Source organism: Eschrichtius robustus, chromosome 3 (genome assembly GCF_028021215.1).
Source record: "Eschrichtius robustus isolate mEscRob2 chromosome 3, mEscRob2.pri, whole genome shotgun sequence".
In the NCBI taxonomy this organism is placed as follows: Eukaryota; Metazoa; Chordata; class Mammalia; order Artiodactyla; family Eschrichtiidae; genus Eschrichtius; species Eschrichtius robustus.
Genome location: NC_090826.1, coordinates 93,139,527 through 93,159,651, shown reverse-complemented (window position 1 = coordinate 93,159,651; position 20,125 = coordinate 93,139,527). Strand labels below are relative to the sequence as shown.

The 20,125-nt window shown below is 33.1% G+C and overlaps 1 long non-coding RNA gene across 1 annotated transcript in view; it reads right to left on the bottom strand.

The window, feature by feature from the left end:
- Nucleotides 1-20,125, bottom strand: part of LOC137761190 (uncharacterized) — a 111,003-nt gene that overhangs the window by 60,850 nt on the left and 30,028 nt on the right. The window contains exon 2 of the long non-coding RNA XR_011073403.1: nucleotides 6,747-6,850. This is a non-coding gene — a long non-coding RNA (uncharacterized lncRNA). The remainder of the gene's footprint in view (nucleotides 1-6,746; nucleotides 6,851-20,125) is intronic.

Below are 20,125 nucleotides of genomic sequence, written 5' to 3'. Positions count from 1 at the left end.
TATTATGTAATATTTTTAAAAATTTTATTATGATACCAAATCTTAATTAAGGGTTATATTCTAATTACACATGTATGTAACATTTTGTTTTTATTTGCTAATCATCCATTATTTTAAATTTCAATATTCAAATTTATTTTTGTTTTATTTTTAAAATTCAAGCCCCTCAAACATCTATGTGTCACTTAACCTATTTTGGATTTTGTTATTTAAAAACACTTTTGTGTAAAAGTATATAAATATTACACTATTAGAAATAAAACCATACTAAATTAAAATTGATAAGAACTGGAAATATTGCCCTTTATAAAAGCTTTTTTTAGTAATAGTGGAATTATGTTTTTTTAATCCTGTGGAATTGATCACATATAAAGATCTCTCAATTTTCATCCTTTAATATATAAATCTTAAAGAAATAATATTTTCTGGGTAAGAGATCAGTAATTATTAAGTAACTGTAATAAAGAAAAAGGGATAATTATTGGAATTTCTGTATTTAAGAGTAGTATGTGCTCTTTATATTCTGACTGATGCTGACAAATTGCCCTCCCACAAGGCCCTAATGTGTTAGAACTTCTTCCACTAGTTATCTTTGCCTCTCTGATGGGCAAGTAGTTACATTTTAATGTTGGTGTAATTTACCTGACTTTGATAAATTTTGAATTGGTAAATATTCAATATTTTCATATTTTTTATTGGAAGTTCATATTATTTTCTGTTAATTGTATATTCCTTATTCATTTTTTCCAATAAATTTGTTTGTCCTTTTTCTAGTTAATATCAATTGGGGAACTATCTTCCATTTTCAATTTTAAAGATTTGCTTCAGATCATTTCCTATTCAGTATCTTCTTTTTTTTTTTTTTAAATTTATTTATTTATTTATTTATGGCTGTGTTGGGTCTTCGTTTCTGTGCGAGGGCTTTCTCTAGTTGTGGCAAGCGGGGGCCACTCTTCATCGCGGTGCGCAGGCCTCTCACTGTCGCGGCCTCTCCCGTTGCGGAGCACAGGCTCCAGACACGCAGGCTCAGTAGTTGTGGTGCACGGGCTTAGTTGCTCCGTGGCATGTGGGATCTTCCCAGACCAGGGCTCGAACCCGCGTCCCCTGCATTGGGAGGCAGATTCTTAACCACTGCGCCACCAGGGAAGCCCCTCAGTATCTTCTTTTGTTTTCCTCAGGGTTGTTTTGTTTTTATCAAGTTTCACAAATGAAAAAAAAGAAGGCCTCATCTGTATTGTTTATTTTTTTCTCCAGTAGTGTTTTGACTAAATATAAACACACATTTTCTTACTCTTTTCTTATCTGAAATTTCTAAATCAATTGTAACCCATTTTCTTGGTATACTTTTAACCTCCTGTGTTTCCTTTGTGAATGATGTCACTGTCTCTTCTACAATGATGTAACCTCCTTGTTTTTTCATCTTACATAATTTTTGCTATAATAGAATCTAAAGCTCATTGAACACCTTTATATAAATTCTGAGTGGACACTTTGATTAAATTATTGAAGTTACTTTCAGTCTTTGGAATAAGGACATACCTGTGTTCACTTCTGCTTGGTAATCAACTATACAAGACTACCTGTGAAAATACTAGGAAAAAAAATGCTTCTACAACTTCACTGTATTTAATTACTTTTTAAACTTTCTAGTTTAAGTATAAAATCTAAAATTGTTTTTAGACATATTTTCTTACCTAATTTTATTTTTCCACTCTGTAAATTATACGTTTATTTCCTAAGAAAACTTTTTACATTCATCTATATTCAATATTCAGATTTTCTCATAGTTAATTTAACTCCAGAAGTGTGCCTTTATCGATTCAAATCTCTACCTAATTTCAAATTCACATCTGCTTCCAAAATTATTCTTTAGCTAACCAGTTTTAATTGCATTAAAAATATCCATTCTGGAATCCCATATGATATTTTTATGATTACTAAGTATTGAGCAAATGTTATATTTTACTAGATATTTGCTTTGTTTTGGTCAGTATTGCAATTTTATTGTGCACAAAAGATATACATTTGTTAATATGTATTTTCAGGCATCTTAAAATATAGAAACTAGTAACATGCTTCTAAGCACATAATTATTTAAAATGTGCATTGAGCAGTAACTATATAAGAAAAGGCAGTGGAGCTTGCACTCCTCCTGAAAGGTCCTCATTAAATTACCTTAGTTTATGTACATCTTATACATATTTCACTTAAGAAATACTGGGATAAACACATCTATCTCTCCATTCTTATTCACTCCTGTCCTCTTCAAAGTTCAATTTCAAGGTCAATTTCTAATGAGGGCTCTATTTTCTGAAGACCCAGTATTAGCATGAGGGGTAAACATGGTTATCTATTGGGACAAAATGATCTTTTGTTGTTGCTGTTGGTTTTTTTTTTTTTTTTGGATGGTTTCTTTTCATACGACTGGAAGGAAATAACAGGGTCTTTCTCACTTTGGCTGCCTCTTTGGCTTTCCCCCTGCAGTCTCTTTTGGCTATCTCTCTGAAAATGTAAGGAGTACAAAAATTATGTCTTTATATAATGTCCCATTTGTCTCTGTTGTTCCTATTATTATCATACAGATCAACAGATTGTTAAATCTGTAACTTGCTTTTTATGTTGGTCTGACTTCTTTTATTTACTAACATTGTAACTTAGGTATACCAAGAAAATATGTAGGTATTTTTAACCTTCAAGATACTCTGTTTTTCAGAAGGCTTTTCTGAATCTACCATGAGATTTGAGTGCCATGTTTTCATCTGTCCCTCTCAAGAGTCCATAGTGCATTTTGTTCCCTCTCTAGAACTTTCTATACAAGTCAGCTTTTGTGAGTCCACTAATACCCTCATGGTTTCTCCATCCACTCTCTAGTAAGGAGATAAATTATTATCTCCATTTCAAACTACCATTTCCATGGGAAAGCCAGACCTACTTTCAATATTTCAGGAATTCCCTGCTACATAAGTCCATTTTTCAGTGTGGAGGACATATACTCTCTCAGGTTCCTTTGCAACGAGGTTTCAGGTACTTCAGGCTGACTCTATCAGTTGCACTATATCTAATCTTCAATAGAGGAGCAACAATATCTTCATGGATCGTTCTGTCATGTAACTTCTGACAACTTTTGTAGCTGTGTAGCCTTCAGTTCTGGTTCTTCAGCTCTCTTAGCAAAATTCTATGTGCCATCCAATATCCTTTATTGAAGCCATTTTCTGTTTAAATTAGCCAGAGTTGATTTACGTTGCTTTAATTAAGTTCTCTCTTTTTATAAAATATGTAACTTTTGATTTAAAAAAAAATTAAAAATAATTATTATATTATCACCTTTGCTATAAAGGGATAGGACTTCAGAAGACTTTTATTTTAAATGTATATGTTTTCATGTTTATAAAACCAAAAAATTAATATAGTGTGTATATATATATGTATATATATGAAGTTATTCTTTATATGTGCTCACCAAAAAGTTATAAATATACCCCCATTAGAAAAATCTTACAGAACTAATAAGCTAGTATCACAAGCTGGAAGGTTCTGAGTCTTTATATTTGGACAACTGGTCGTGTAGGTGAAATACTTTACAATGCAAAGGGAAAAATGATAGATTCTGCTTTTAATTCTATCACTACTATGTCCTATGTCTTTGAAAAACCATTTAATAATTTTTCGGTCCTATATATTCCCTGTAAATAGACTGGGTTAGATGACATCCTTATAATAGCCCTTCCTTTAAATTTTAAGACATGTTAATACTAATTCCTAAAATAAATTACATAAATATTAAACATTAAACATATTGGGAATTTTAAAAACAAATTATTAAAGTGTACAATATTTACATTATGTAAGTCTGAAATTATAGAGCTCTCCAAAGAGCTATTTGGGGAGTGGCCATCAGATATGAAAGAAAGAGACCTTACCTTAGTATTGGCGGAACACGTGGGGCTTTATTAAACTTCCAAAATTCAAAGCCAGTTGGTTTGAAAACTCTTCCCTTTGCATATTTACTGCTAGAAAACTTTTAATTCATCTTTAAGAATAGAAAAAAAAAATTCTGGCAACTGCTTTTGGCAATATTAGTGGGGTAAGTTGTCTCTTTACTCAATTTCACTTTTCCCATCTGCACTAGTTTCTCATGTGACAGTTCCTCTCCCTGGGATTCTGGCAACTCAACCAACGTAAGTTTTTGTAAATATTATCATAGGGAAAAAGAAAGGAAAGAAAAACTCATATCTTTAATGTACATCAGCTAAAATTTTAAGTTTTAGTTAATATTCAAGGACTAAATAAGTCAACACTTTTTGACCTAACAGTATGAATTTTCTGGCTTTCCCTTTATCCCACCAAAGAAATCTGAGCAGATTGAAGACTCTTTCTTCCATTCATTTTTCTTAGGAGAATATAAAGTCCCTAAAATAAGTACAAAAATTTTTCCTCCCCAAGGTTGTCCTTATTTTGCTGATTTTGAGCCAGGAACCATTGAGATTCCTAGTTGTGGTCCTGATTTCCTTTTCATCAGCTGAAACATGAATCACAATATGATTTACTTTCTTTAGCACATTGGAAATTTCATTTCTCCCAAACCCAAGTCTTTCATGTGCCCCACTTTTGCTGTTTCAGAGTATCAAGAAGGCAAACTATATCACCAGCCTAATGTATATAATACTAAGAAAATTCAAGCAAATCTTATACTCAAATTTAAGTACCATAGCAGATAACACTCTAAATCAGTGGTAGTCAACAGTGGTGGTACCTTTAACTAGAGGGAATTTTGGACGTTTGCAGGGGCATTCTTGGCTTCACAATAAGATTGGGCCACTGTAACTCACATTTAATGGGAGGGCCAGGGATGTTAGATTTGCTGCATATTGTCCATTGTCAATTAACATCCATTCCCATTCCCACTCACTGTACCTCTCTCTCCCACTGTTGGCCCTCTCCCAGTATAGCAGGAGTTGGAAGGATTAAATCCAAAGATTTCCTTGCAGATAGGTTTGGATATTTTTATTTAGGTTAATCCAATGAAATAGTCTTGCTACAGATTTGGAAGGTAGACAAGATAGACATAAGATGAATGACATCTTCCTGTGGCTACTGCCATTTGCTGCTGTTTAAGGAAGTTGTCATTTTTCTGCATCCGATACTATTTTCTGTTAAGCAGCTTTCTGTTTGTTAAGAAACAAGGACAGTAACTCTGGCTTCTTCATATGATCTGATTCCTGAATAACAGCTTTGGGTATCCACACTCCAGTCTTCTTTGCCTGGGGTCTGCTGTGGCCATGCTGTTGTTCCCAGACCTAGGCCAGCATAGCTCCAGTGGCAGTCTTAGAAATAGGAATGTTATAGCAGGAAATTATCGATTTTTCTAGGAAATATTTCAATGGGTCCAGGCTAGAACTTGTTTCTTCAACCTTTCCAATAATTTTGTAAACTCTTAATTCCCTATATTAAATTCCTTGCTGTCTATAATACTTAGGGTAGTTATATTTCCAGTACTGAATCTTAATTCCTTCATATTATATCCTGCAGTGTTCATCATGATTTATAGAATGAGGGATTCTCCTGTATTCCATGAGATTTTTGGATAGCCTCCAAGACATTCATTTTACTTTTTAATATGTTTATATTTGATTCATTTGAATCCCTAGAAAATAAAAATCTAATATATACTGACAGACAGCAAATCAATTATTGCCTGGGACCCTAGGGTTGAGGGATGGTTGGCAGGGAAGGGGCGCAAGAGAATTCTTTAGAGTGATGGAAACGTGCTGTATCTTGATTGTGGTGGTAGTTACACAGGTGTACACATTTGTCCACATCTAATGAAATGGACAGTTAAAAAAATTGATGCATTTTATTCTATGTAAACTATACCTCCATGACATTGATTTTAAACAATTAACATTTGCATAGGTTATACAATTTACAAAAACATTTTAAATATATAAAATCTGTTTAAAATTATGTGAGCACAGAACTTAACTCTGTTCAACATATATAAACACAAACTATTTTTGCATAGTTTTATTACATGCAGAACTTTGCAAGAGTAATGCTGCCTTGACTGAGAGTTGCTTTGTTTGGAATTTTTCCAAAATTATTTTACTCTTCCTAAATATCACGTCAACAATGCTAACATATTTGTCAATACAACACAGTAAACAATTTTCAAAACCATAGTGATTCTAAATTGAAATGTAAACATTTGATTACTACATTAGGCCTTCTAATGTAATTGTGCTTGTCCATTTATATTATTGATTTACATAATACTGCATTTTAAAGTATTTCTTGCTTTATTAATCCTTTATATTACAGTAAATTTTTGAGATTTGCTGCTATATTGTGGTAAGAGACAGAAATCTGGTTAGGCTGTTCATCAGCCAAATCACTCATTCATTCACTCATTCATTATAAAACATAGCTTGTATGTCTACTATGTAATAGGTAATGTTGAAGCACTGGGGATACTGAGGTGATTTTTAAAAAAGGCTACATAGATTTTTACCTTCTAGTGGGATAGACTGGTAATAAAAATAAATAATATCAGATACAGATAAGGGCTGCAAAGGAAAATGGAACAGTTGCTTAGAGTCTACTACCCCAAAACTAAGATGCATGTTCGATAAATTTCCTCTAATGCATTTAATTAGTACAGTATTTCTTATATTCTGGAGCAGTAGAGTAGAATAAGAGTGCAAAAAATGTCACTTCCCACTAAAACAAAACATAAAATAACAACAAACCTTTATTCTAGTTTCATCTGATATCCCTTGTCCTCCTTGGGTTCTCCGGGAAACAGATGCTAAGATGGCATTAAGAGTTCAATATGTTTACTGGGGAGTAATACCTGTGAAATAAAAGGGAGAAAGCAAGATTAGGCAAAAAAAAAAAAAGCCATTGGATAATAATGTCAGAACCCTGAAACAAATACTAGTAGATAGAGGAGTCTCAACTTTGGCAGAAATGGCTAAGCCTGGGCTTTACCATCTTGCTCAGTCACTGGCTAAGGCTCACTCTAAAAAGAATGTGACTTTGGCTTGAATGCTGGTGTGAATTAGAAGAAGCTAACAGCTGGAGGCTGTGAGGTAACCATATTCCTCACAGCTGGACAGTGAATCATTCATTGAAGGGGAATCTGAATGGGGCATCCCTCATTCTGTCAAACTCTTCTGTAAAATTAGGAAATTTACAGTGCTGTACCTGCCAATCACCAGGTAGTTTTCTCTTCATCCGGGTTTTATGATGGACTGAGTGTCAATCAACTATGCGTAAACACCATCAATGCCTAATTGAATGAGTCTGTATCCATACTCTTTCATGAGCAGGTTAACAACATTTGTAACAGACAGCTCTCTAAGATTCATGGCTTGTTCATTTCCCACTTTGTCAATCTCCTACTTTTCTCTCTGTATTTTTCTACCCCAAATACCCTGTATGACACTGTCTTTGTTATGAAATTGTTTAGGATCCTGGCAGGGGAATTGTTCCCACATATCCCTGTTAGAGAAACTCAATAGATTCCCAAAGCAAAAGTACTATTTTCCTTACTTACTAAGTCTGGGGGCCTGAGAGGTAATGAAAATTAAATAATTATTTTCCATGTCATCCACCATAAAACTTTGCCTTTTATCTTAATTTAATTCTGGCACTGAATAACCTTTGGCATACCAATGTCAGCTTGAAACATTTCTTTCAAGCAACTCTTTCTCTGCTCTAGGTGGCTCTGACCCTATTTCCCTGAATATTTTATTTTTATTTCTCTCTATTCTTCTTTCCTTTCCAGCAGGTCAAGTTGAATTTTCAAAACTTTGATATATTTTTTCTCCCCTATCATAGGTAGACCTAACACAGTCTCTTGCAGCTTTTAACTGAAAGATCTAAATCTATCTTTAGGCTGATTCTTTTGTTACCAGAATTTCTGAATTCATCTCTTCTAACCTCAAGCAATATTTTTTCCTGCACCAAACTGTGAGGGTTTTTAGCCAAATGACCATAATGTTCCCTCTGTCATTAAGAACTATTGACATTTCAGGTTGAGAATTTGAATCATCTTTAGTACCTCTCTGTGTCTCTCTGTCTCTGCCTCTCTCTTTCTTTATGAAATTGGGTCTGTGAAAGCTTCATTCAGATGTTGCTCAATGTAAATCTAGATAGTACCATTTATTTCCTATATAGTACCATTTATTTCCTATATAATACTCTCACCATTTTTCCATCTGTTTATTAATAAATTCTACCCCACTGCCAGAGAAAGAGAAAAAAAAAAAAAGGGAAAAGTTCACTTTTTAGAGATTTTTGTCTCTTTTGTCATCTAACCAACAATTTATCTAACACAGTGAATCTTCATCAGAATTTCCTAGTTTGCTTATTAAAGATGCACATAACTTGTCCTTTTGCCAGACTTACTGAATTGGTATTTTCACAGGCAGGGCTTGAGAAGCTATATTTTTCAAAAGTGACCCAAAATGTGTTTTGGTTTTTTTGTCCTAGCACCATCATCTAAAACCACAACCCTGTATTTTATTAGTCTCATTATTGTCCTCCTATTTCTTATGCTTATAGCTGGGATGAGGTTGGAAAGGTGCCTGAGCTCCCCTTAGAGGCTGAAGATATTACTCAACCATATTTTCATATCTAGAATATACTCTACTTGCTCACTTTTAATATGATTCAGTATTCAGTATATTATCATCTTATTTGGATCATCTTAGCCTTTTATTCATAAATGAGGCTAGACCAGATTTGGGGTAACTAACTATATTGGACAGGTGTGTGCTTTAGGGTACTGATATTTTGACAAATCATTTGGGAAATTATCCTTCTTTGACTATATTTTAGGTGAGTCTATGTAACATGGATAATATTTGTTCCTTTAAAATTTGAAATAATCTATAAATCTGGTGTTAATTTTTCTATAAAGATAACAATTTTTAAAATATTCTGAGTTTTATTAATCAAATATGAGCAATGCTTTCTACTGAATGTATTTTTTTAAAGATTTTTTTGATGTGGATCATTTTTAAAGTCTTTATTGAATTTGTTACAATATTTCTTCTGTTTTATGTTTTGGTGTTTTGGCTGCGAGGCATGTGGGATCCTATCTCTCTGACCAGGGATTGAACCTGCACCCCCTGCATTGGAAGGCGAAGTCTTAACCACTGGACCACCAGAGAAGTCCCTGAATGTATTTTTTTCCACAAAATGTTTAATAACTTATCTGAGTTTTAAGAACCATTTTCTGTTATAAAATATTTATCATTACATATACGTTTAAGAGAAAACCTCTCCTCAAACTGGCTTAAACAAGGAGCATCTCACATACCAGGAAGTCAAGAGGTGTTTTAAACTCCATGTACAATAGCAGCTTGATGATATCAAGGAAAAATGTTTGTTTCATCTCTGCTCTGAATCCTCAATATTGGCAACTGGGAGCAGTTAACTCCCGGGGTTGGATGCTTCCTTATTCACCTTATAGGGAGATGGGGGAAACCACTTTCCCAAACTTGAAATGAAAAACCTTCCTTTTCCTCTAATTGAGCCAGATTATGTCACCTGCCTGCTCCTGATTCAATAACAGTTGATGAGAAAATGAAACATCTATGGATTGACTTGAACTAATCAAGATTCTTCTTTAGATGTGACTATGTATACTAAGTCATTTAAGAAGTGAAAAGGTGAAACTGATGTTTTCTAAGCAACCTAATGATGTCTGCAATATTGTTTTTGAATATTTGAAACATCTTACAAGAACATTTTCTACTTCAGATATTATAACCATTTTTTCAAAAGGTAATTAATTATTAATTTCAATGACCTAAAAATTGGTTTCAAGTAGTAATACTGCTGTTATATAATGCAATTTTCTCACTCTTAGGATCTAACATTAACTTTTCAACCTGCTTGAGGACAACTTCAATTTTTGTTAAAGGACAAGTCATTAATACAGAAGAATGGTTTTCTATTGCTTTTAAACAAAATAATAAATGTTAAAATTAAATACCTACTTATGTAATAAGTACTGTGCTGAAAACATTATCTCTATTAATCCTATCAACAATGCTTTGAGGTATTATTATAATATTGATTTTCAGATAGGGACTGAATGTAAACAGATTATGTAACTTTCCCAAGGTCACACTGCCAATAAGAGGTAGGTTTGGAATTTGAATACAGGTCTGGTCTGAGTCAAAACCTATGTAGGAGAGAAAAAAAAAATCTCTTCCTTGACTCTTAGGTTTGGTGACTGGGGTTCATGAATCAAAAGACAAGAAAAAAGGAGGAAAAGCAGAGTTTATTTTTATTTACACATTCAACATGCATACCCCTGCAGGAACTAAGTGATGAATAACTGAAAGGGTTGGCTAGAATATAGGGCTTATATACCATCTTAACAAAGGACAATGAATTTGTGAAGTGACAAGACAAAGGAAAAAGGGTTTGGGCTTCCAGGGGTGGTAAATTGTAGGGAGGTAAATATATGGGGGAAACTAATGGAAGATACGGGTTATGTTATTAAGGTTTGTTTGTGCAGACCCAACTTAGTGCTGACTTTTTATCTCCAGTGCTAAGTTTTTTTTGTTTTTTTGTTTTTCTCCTCCAGGTATGGGAGAGGAGAGGGGGAACATCTTCATAAAGGGAAATTTATACCCTGCCTGTAGGCAGAAAAGGGAAAAGGTATCTGCTGTTTCTCAATTGCCTTCAGCTCAAAATAATCCTTAAGCCAAATGACATATCTTGGAGTGGCATATTCTGATTCCTTTTACCCACAAACTTAACTTCTAGGTAAAATCATCTCTCATATACACAAACAGTACCTTCACTAGGTTAAACTATTTTTTTGTCATTAACTTTGCATTTCCAGAGTTCTGTTGACATTTCTTTTGCATTTAGGGCTACAGAGAAGTGTAACATCAGACTAATATTTACCCTTTCTTGGAGGATCAGTGAAGGAAATTTTATTTAGACTTTCACTGGACATATATACACTACCAAATGTAAAACAGGTAGCTAGTGGGAAGCAGCCACATAGCACAGGGAGATCAGCTCGGTGATTTGTGGCCACCTAGAGGGGTGGGATAGGGAGGGTGGGAGGGCGACGCAAGAGGGAGGAGATATGGGGATATATGTACATGTACAGCTGATTCACTTTGTTACAAAGCAGAAACTAACACAACATTGTAAATCAATTATACTCCAATAAAGATGTTCAAAAAAAAAGTTCACAAGGATTTATCTAAATAAGGTTTTCCTTTTATTATTTTTGCCAGCAATACAACATAATCCTCACTTAAAAGAAATGAAAACATATTTAGTATTAGACAACAAAGTTTAAAGAACAGCATCAAATTACACATAATTCAACCACCTAGGTATAATTATTTTTATCATTTATTGTAACTTTTTTTCTAGTATTTTATTCATCTTGCTCTTTCTCTTTCAAATTCCACAAATTAAATATCTAAATATTTTAATATCTCTTTAAATTTTTTTTTCATTTGCACTCCAAAATGGATAATTTAATTTAAATTCTTTATCAATATAAGTGCATGTATCACAGTACAGTCAATGAAAATGAGAATTTAATTTTTATGTATTTTCCAGTTTGATGTATTTTGATAGTTATGTTTGCTTGTACTTGTATTGGTGAAGTTGAACCTTTTTTTTAATATTCAAAAATAATCAAGTTTGGTTTTAATTTCTAAAAATTAAATATGCTACTCATTTATATTACTGATTCTGTGATTCTTCTTAACTGATACTATATATATTCCTTTCATATTTTATTTTGGGGAAAATACTTTATCCATTAGGAACATTATTAATTTTTCTGCAATTTTTGAAAATATGACCATAAGCCATTTCAGCTCAACAACTGAATAACTGTAGCCAGGGAACAGTCTGTTTGCACACACACATGGATTTCCATCATCTATCAGACATTCATTCATCTAGTGCATTTTTCCTGGTTTATTTTAATATTATACAACCTACTTTTTCTTTATATGACAAACTGAACCAAATTAAGAAATAAGAACTAGAACCATACATTACAACTAGAACCCTTCTGTTTGTCATCCATGCCATCAGCAATTTACTATTTGGCTTAACTCTTTGCAACCTTAGTATGACACTGATTTTTTTCTTACTGACTGACATTATTTGTCATGAATTATAATTTTCAGATGCTTTTGGAAGAGGTGTTACCAACTAGGATAAAAGAATATATTTTGGCTACCATAAAAGGATTATTGGTAGAATAGAAAGATTGCTGTCAAGTTTTCAGGTTGACACAGGCATTGTCTATTAGAGCTAGTAATCAAGAGGTGCTGGAAACAGAACTTCACCATCTTTCATGATAATGGCATTTGCATCATATTTGAAAGATATATTTAATTTAAATTACCACTATGTCTGCTAAATAGAAATATCTGCCCAAGCCAAGATGGGTTTCTGTGAGAACATTTTTTTTTTCTTTTTTTGCCATGAATTTTATCTTATTTCTGAAATGCCATGGGCATTTTATTCGAGTTGGGAGAAGCTATGTCTTGGACTGCTATTTAACTATTTTAAACCACATGCATGAGATTTACTTTTTAGCAAGAAAAGAACTGATGCAGAAAAATGTAGGCAGGGACAATAAATAGAGTATTTTAATATTATAAGAGAATAATGGGCACTTTTGCTCAGTCAGAAGATGACTAGGAATGAAAAATAAAAGGTAAAAATTAGAAATATTTATTGACTCTTGCAAAATCTTCAACAAAATACTAGCAAATCTAATCCAGCCCCATGTAAAAGGAATTTTACATGAAGTGAACTTTTACACCAAGTGGGATTTATGTAGTAATATAATACTTTATATCAACAGAATAAAGAAACCCAAAAATCTCATCATCATTTCAATTGATCTAGAAAAAGCATTTGACAATATCCAACAGCCTTTCGTGATAAATACACTCAATAAACTAGGAATAGAAGGGAAACTTTTCAACCCGATAAAGAGTATTTACAAAAAAAACCCCACACAGCTGGCATCATACTTAATGGTGAAGACTGGATGCTTTCCTCCTAAGATCAAGAGAAAGCAATGATGTCTGCTCTTGTCACTTCTATTCAACATTGTACTGGAAGTTCTAGCCTGGGCAATTAGGCAAAAAAAGCAAATAAAAGACATCCAGATTGGAAAAGAAGAAGTAAAACTATCTCTCTTCACAGATGACATGATCTTATATATAGTGTGAAAATAAAGAAAGAAAAAATCTCATTTAAAATGGAGTCAGGAAGCCCTGAAGGGAGAGCTCTCACTCACCGAACGCTTGTTGCAGCCTACATAACCAGCAGGAAGAAGGAAGGCAAGACTTATTTTGACACGGTCAGTTTTTGTATGAAATTCTCTCAGTATCAACTACTTATCAATGATGATATAACTGAATCACTTTGCTATACAGCAGATATTAACATAACATTATAAATCAACTATACTTCAATTAAAAAATAAATTTAAAAATTAGAAAAAAAAGAATGTTATTTTTCTTCTGGTACAAGGGAGGACATTTATCACATAGGAATTTCATCTCCTGCTTTTAAGAAAAGGAAGGAGGATTCCTCCCTGTCCCAGCAGCAATGCACTAACCACTGCTTGTAGCCAATAATAAACCTCCACAACCTGGAGCTCCTTTCTTCTCCACTGAACTTGTATTCAGAACAAACCTCCCCAATTTCCTCCAAAAACTTATTAAAAGCTGACCTCCTTGTCTCTTTGGACTTGCCCATGTTTCACTACCATAGCTTGCCTGTTCCAAACAGCAATCCTCTGCTATTCCCAAATAAACTCACTTTGCTAGTAAAATAACTGGTTATTTTACTTTTGAGGTTGACAATTGAAAGTCCTATGAAATCCTCTAAAAATTATTAAAACTAATACATTAGTTCAGCAAGATTGTAAGATATAAGATCAATACACAAAAATCAATTGTATTTCTATACATTCACAAAGACCAATCCAACATGAAATTTAGAAAACAATTCAATTCACATAGCATCAAAATATAAAATACTTATGACTAAATCTAACCAACGAAGTGCAAAAGTTATGCTCTGAAAACTATAAAACATTATTGCAAAAGATTTTTCAATATTTAAATAAATGGAAAACTATCCCATGTTCAGGAAGTGGAAAACTTAAAATTGTTAAGAAGGCAATATTCCCCAAGCTGATCTATAGAGTTGACATCAACCCTATGAGGAATCCCAGCTTCCTTCTTTATAGAAATTAGCAAGCTGACTCTAAAATTCACATGAAATTGCAAGAGACCTAGAATAGCCAAAACAATCCTGAAAAAAGAAGAACAAAGTCAGAGTTCTCACACTTCTCAATTTCTCAAAACTTAGTACAAAGCATCTTACTATAGATCTTACTAAAAATTACTGCATATCAAATCAGTGTAGCACTGGCAAAGGATAGACATATAGATGTATAAACAGAAATGAGAGTCCAGACTTAGACATATGTATATAATGGGATATTATTCAACCCTAAAAAATGAAGAAATCACCGTTTGCAACAACATGGATGGACTTTGAAGACATATGCTAAGTGAAATAAGTCAGAGAAAGACAAATACTGTATGATCTTACTTGTATGTGGAATCTAAAAACAAACAAAGCAAGCTCATAGAAAAAGAGATCAGATTTGTGGTTCCAGAGGAGGAAAGTGGGAAGTGGGGGGAGGGGGGATTAGAGGAATGTGGTCAAAAGGTACAAACTTCCAGTTATAAGTAATTCTTATACTAGGAATGTAATGTACAACACGACTATAGCTATTGCTGCTGTACGATAATATGGAAAAGTTGTTAAGAGGGTAAATCCTAAGAGTTATCACCATAAGGAGAATTTTTTTTCCCTTTTTTTCTTTTTTTCTCTCTTTTTATTGTATCTATATGAGAAGATAGATGTTGGCTGAACCTATTGTGGTAATCATTTCACAATATACGTAAATCAGACCATCATGCTGTAAGCCTTAAACTTATACAGTGATATATGTCAATTATTTCTCAATAAAACTGGAAAAAATGGGAAAATATTCTGAATAGACATTTCTCTGAGGAAGATACACAAATCACTAATAAGCACATGAAAAGATGCTCAGTGTCTTAGGTATCAAGGAAATGCATAGCAAAAGCATGAGGCACTACTTCACACACACTGGAATGGCTAACATAACAGATAACAAAAAAAAATGTCAGCGAGGATGTGGAGATATTGGAACCCTCGTACACTTCCAGCGGGAATGTAAAATGGTACAGCCAATTTGGAACACAGTCTGGCAGTGCTTAATATGAATAAACACAGAGTTATACAATCTAGCAATTCTATCCCTAGGAATATACCCAAGAGAAATGAACACATATGTCCACCCAAAAATTTGGACATGAATGATTATAGCAGCATTATTCATAATAGCCCAAATTTGGAAACAACCCAATGTCCATGAACAGAGTAACAACAACAGGATAAACAAAACAACAGTATCCATCAACAGGATAAACAAATGTGGTCCATTCATACAATGGTATATTACTCAGCCATATAAAGGAATGAAGGAGGATTAGCTCAAGATGGCAGAGTAGAAGGACAAGAACACCAGAATCACAACTAACTCTGAACAACCATCGACAAAGAAATGCTGTAACCTACCAAAAGAGACACCCTACATCCAAGGACAAAGGGGAAGCCAGGGAGAGATGGTAGGAGGGGCGCAATCACAATAGAATCAAGTCCCATACCTGCTGGGTGGGCAACCCACAGACTGGAGAACAATTGTACAACAAAAGTTCTCCCACTGGAGTGAAAGTTCTGAACCCCACGTCAGGCTTCCCAGTCTGGGGGTCTGGCAACGGGAGGAGGAGTCCCCAGAGAGTTTGGTTTTGAGGGACAGCAGGATTTGATTGCAGGACTTCCACAGAACTGGGGGAAACAGAAACTCTTTAACACCTTACATGAAAATAAACTCAAAATGGATTAAAGACCTAAATGTGAGACCGGACACTATAAAGCTCTTAGAGGAGAACATAGGCGGAACACTCTGACAAAAATCACAGCAATATCTTTTTTGATCCGTCTCCTGGAGTAATGGAAACAAAAACAAAAATAAACAACTGGGACCTAGTTAAATTAAAACGCTTTTACACAGCAAACAAAACAAAAAGATAACCCACAAAATGGGAGAAAATATTTGCAAATGATGTGACCAACAAGGGATTAGTCTCCAAAATTTATAAACAGCACATGCAGCTTAATATCATCAAAACAAACAACCTAATCAAAAAATGGGCAGAAGACCTAAATAGACACTTCTCCAAGGAAGACATACAGATGACCAAGAAGCATATGAAAATATGTTCAACATCACTAATTATTAGGGAAATGCAAATCAAAACTACAATGAGATATTACCTTACAGCAGTCAAAATGGCTATCATCAAAAAATCCACAAACAACAAATGCTGTAGAGGGTGTGGAGAGAAGGGAACCCTCCTACACTGTTGGTGGGAATGTAAATTGGTCCAACCACTATGGAGAACAGTATGGAGGTTCCTTAAAAAACTAAAAATAGAGCTACCATATGATCCTGCAATCCCACTCCTGGGCATATAACTAGAGAAAAACATGGTCTGAAAGGATACACACACCCCGATGTTCACTGCGACACTGTTTACAATACCCAAGACATGAAAGCAACCTAAATGTCCATCGACAGAGGAATGGATAAAGATGATGCAATACATATATACAATGGAATATTACTCGGCCATTAAAAAGGTCTGAAAGGATACACACACCCCAACGTTCATTGCAGCACTGTTTACAATACCCAAGACATGAAAGCAACCTCAATGTCCATCGACAGAGGAATGGATAAAGATGATGCAGTACGCATATACAATGGAATATTACTCGGCCATTAAAAAGAAGGAAATAACGCCATTTGTAGCAACATGGATGGGTCTAAGAGATTGTCATACTGAGTGAAGTAAGTCAGACAGAGAAAGAGAAATATCACATGATATCACTTATATGTGGAATCTAAAAAGAAATGATACAAATGAACTTATTTACAAAACAGAAACAGACTCACAGACGTAAAGAACAAACTATGGTTACCAGGGGGGACGCGTGGCGGGAAGGGATAGTTAGGGAGTGTGGGGTTGACATGTACACACTGCTATATTTAAAATGGATAACCAACAAGGACTTACTGTATAACACATGGAACTCTGTTCAATATTGTGTAACAACTTAAATGGGAAAAGAATTTGAAAAAGAATAGATAAATGTATATGTATAACTGAATCACTTTGCTGTACACTTGAAACTATCACAACATTGTTAATCAACTATACTCCAATATAAAATAAAAAGTTTTAAAAAAAGGAATGAAGTACTGAATATATTCTACATGGATAAACCTTGAAAACATTATGCAAAGTGAAAGAAGTCAGTCACAAAAGATGGCACACTATACGATTTCATTCATAACAAGGTTTCAATGAGGGAATTCTATAGAGACAGAATGTAATTTTGTGGCTGCTTAAGGTATTGCTTAGGGGGTATTAAGGGTTCAGAAGGGTGACTGGTAAAAGGTAAGGGGTTTCTTTTTGAAGTGATGAAAATATCCTAAAACTGACGGTGATAATGGTTGTATGTATCTGTGAATGTACTAAAAACCATTGAATTGTACACTTTAAATATGTGCATCCATAGTATATGAATTCTATCTCAATAAAGCTATTAAAAAATATTCTCCTTTGAATTCAGAATATGTTTCTAATGAACTGGTAAGGCTAAATAATAGGAATTCTTCCTGGTTTGGTAAAGAAAATACTGTTATTGACAAAGATGCCATCCATGATCCTAGGTTCCTAGTTGCTATTCTGTTTAGAAGTCATTACCTTTATTCTCTTTTCTAAAATCTCTGTTTATCAAAGAACTTTGACTTTATTTATGTACCTGGATAAAAACATTGCTGTTAATGAATTTGTTATGGTTAATTTATTATGGCCACATACAGCCATACAGTAAAAGTGGATACTAAATTAAATAAATTATGTATATCCATTTACCTTATTGTTAGGGAATGTAAAGTAAAAATGCAATAATATGCCTTAAAATATTTTAATATATTTAAGGAACAATGAACAAAAACAAGGAGCAAACAAGCAATATTATCATGCATTTAGAAAGACCAAAACTAGTACTTTCCCAATTTAGTGCTCATACTGACTCAATCTCATTTTAAATTAGTAATGTTTTACTCTCAATTCTTCTAAGATTATGAACACCAATATATTTGATATTATGGAGTCAAATAATTTAGGTGATGAATTACATTTTGTATATTTATGCAGATATTTCATATAGATTTAGCATAAAAAACCAGAGAAGATTCATTATCTATTTTATTCCTCACTATAGTAATTGTATCAAGCACTACTCCTGAATGAAGAGTTGTTTCTTTGGTGAGGTGACAATAATTCATTGGAGGTTAATTTCTATGGTCTATAGACGTGGTTTGCCCTCTCTTTGTAAAGTTTTGAAGTACAAATATATAGATGCCAGTAACAAATATGCTCTCTGCTTTTGACAAAGATTATTGTCTTTTTTCCATGCTTTAGGCTTTCAAAATTATGCTTCTGGGAACCAAAAAAGATTGACTTCCAAGAACATTATTGATATAATACTTAATGGTTTGGAACAGCAAATTTAATTAACCTCTGATATTAAAAATGACTCTGAAATGATAAAAATATAGCCACATAATTTTCTAATTTTGTGTTATGAAACTTAATATCCCCCCTAAATTGTGAAACTGTGCAAACTTAGTCATGCATTGATTATTCATAAAAGCAGGGAGAACACTAAAATAATATTATGTTTCCATTGTCTTCCTAGAAAATGATCAATATTAGTTTTTCTATTTAGTACAAATGGCAAATGCAGTCTTTTGACCTGTCAACAAATTTTTTATTTGTTATATCTTTTTGTTGTGGAATTAAAATGGATCATTTATTTTAGCTCATTTCAAAATGCCAAATTAGTGTTTAAATTCCACATATTAAAAGGAGATTTTGATTTCATAATTCTTTATTACTTCCTTTATTGAACATTTTTTTCAAGTATTGAATTAACACTTACAGATATGTATTTCTAAGGTAAGAATTTATTTCCAGGTTAATCAAGGATATTACTCTCCTTGACTTCATATTATAATACTTAGTTTTGCTAGTTTCTTGGATGTTTGACATAAAGAAAAAAATCATTCTTCAGGAAAAAAAAAACGCAGTAAATTACACTGCAACTGAATCCTGCTTTCTTATACTTTATAACTAAATTCTAATTTGAACTCTCAAAAAAAGACAGAATTTTTCACTTTAAGCAATAAAAACAAACAAACTGAAATCATTTGTTTTGATTCTGTGGCATATCATAGGAATCCATCTTCCTCTTGTCTTGATGCAAAAAATTTCTATGCTGTTCATTCTATATATTTAATTTTTCAAAGTAATTGCTTTTTATTTTCTAGTTTGTTCACCTTAATATTAGATGCTTCAGTTTTATAATTAGAATTTTTAACTAAAGCATTAACAAACTTATTCCAAACAGCATTAGTCTGGGGAATATCTTTTAATTCAAATTTTTAAACACACTTGCATGATTGTTTTTCTTTATATGTAAAAATATCTCCAAAAATCATACTTAAATTAACTGTAAGAGTAATTATAACATCGGAAGGTAATGATATATACTAAGTGGTCTGATTTATTTTAATAAGATAATGTAAATCTTAAGATATAGTATAATCTGATTCTGACTGCCAAGATTCAAAGCCTGCCTCTTCTATGTTATGACAAGGTAACCTCAGGCAACTTAGTTACCCGTCTGCTCAATTTCCTCATTTTTAAGAGGAGGATAATATAATCACCAGGATTAGCATGAAGATTAAATTTGATTAATATATGTAAAGTGTTTAGCAAAGGGTCTTATGTAAAATAAGTTCCTAATAAATATTACTATTATTATTAAAGCAATAAGACATATGTGCATATTAATTTTTAAACATTGG